The sequence below is a fragment of the Penaeus monodon genome, chromosome 31 (assembly GCF_015228065.2).
Source record: "Penaeus monodon isolate SGIC_2016 chromosome 31, NSTDA_Pmon_1, whole genome shotgun sequence".
NCBI lineage: Eukaryota > Metazoa > Arthropoda > Malacostraca > Decapoda > Penaeidae > Penaeus > Penaeus monodon.
In genome coordinates this window covers 4,634,866-4,635,320 of record NC_051416.1, presented here as the reverse complement: position 1 = coordinate 4,635,320, position 455 = coordinate 4,634,866, and positions in this window count along the sequence as shown.

The window sequence follows — 455 nt, the reverse complement described above, 5'->3', positions numbered from 1 at the left end:
TTCCAAAATATATAACCATCATTTTTGTGCACATGAGTTGCATTAGAAATATACAATAAACATAAAAAGGATATACTAAGCAGTATGAACTTATATGAATAAGCATGACAATATATAAATAAGAATGGAACTGTGCGTAAAAGCATTAAAAATACGAATAAATATGAAAATATATGAAAAAGAATGAAAATCAGTAAGATAATATTCAAATGAGTATGGAAATATACAAATCAGCATGAAAAAGCACAAATCAGCATTTTTTTTACATATCTCCTTCTCTCACAAATCAGCATGGAAAAGCACGTAAGTCAGCATGAAAAACACACTAATCAGCATGAAAAAACAAATAAGCATGGAAAAAACGCAACTCAGCATGAAAATTACACAGCCCTACTTAAAAAAAAAAAAATAATGATAAGCATAAAAAAATTTACATGATCATCTTTTTGCGCACG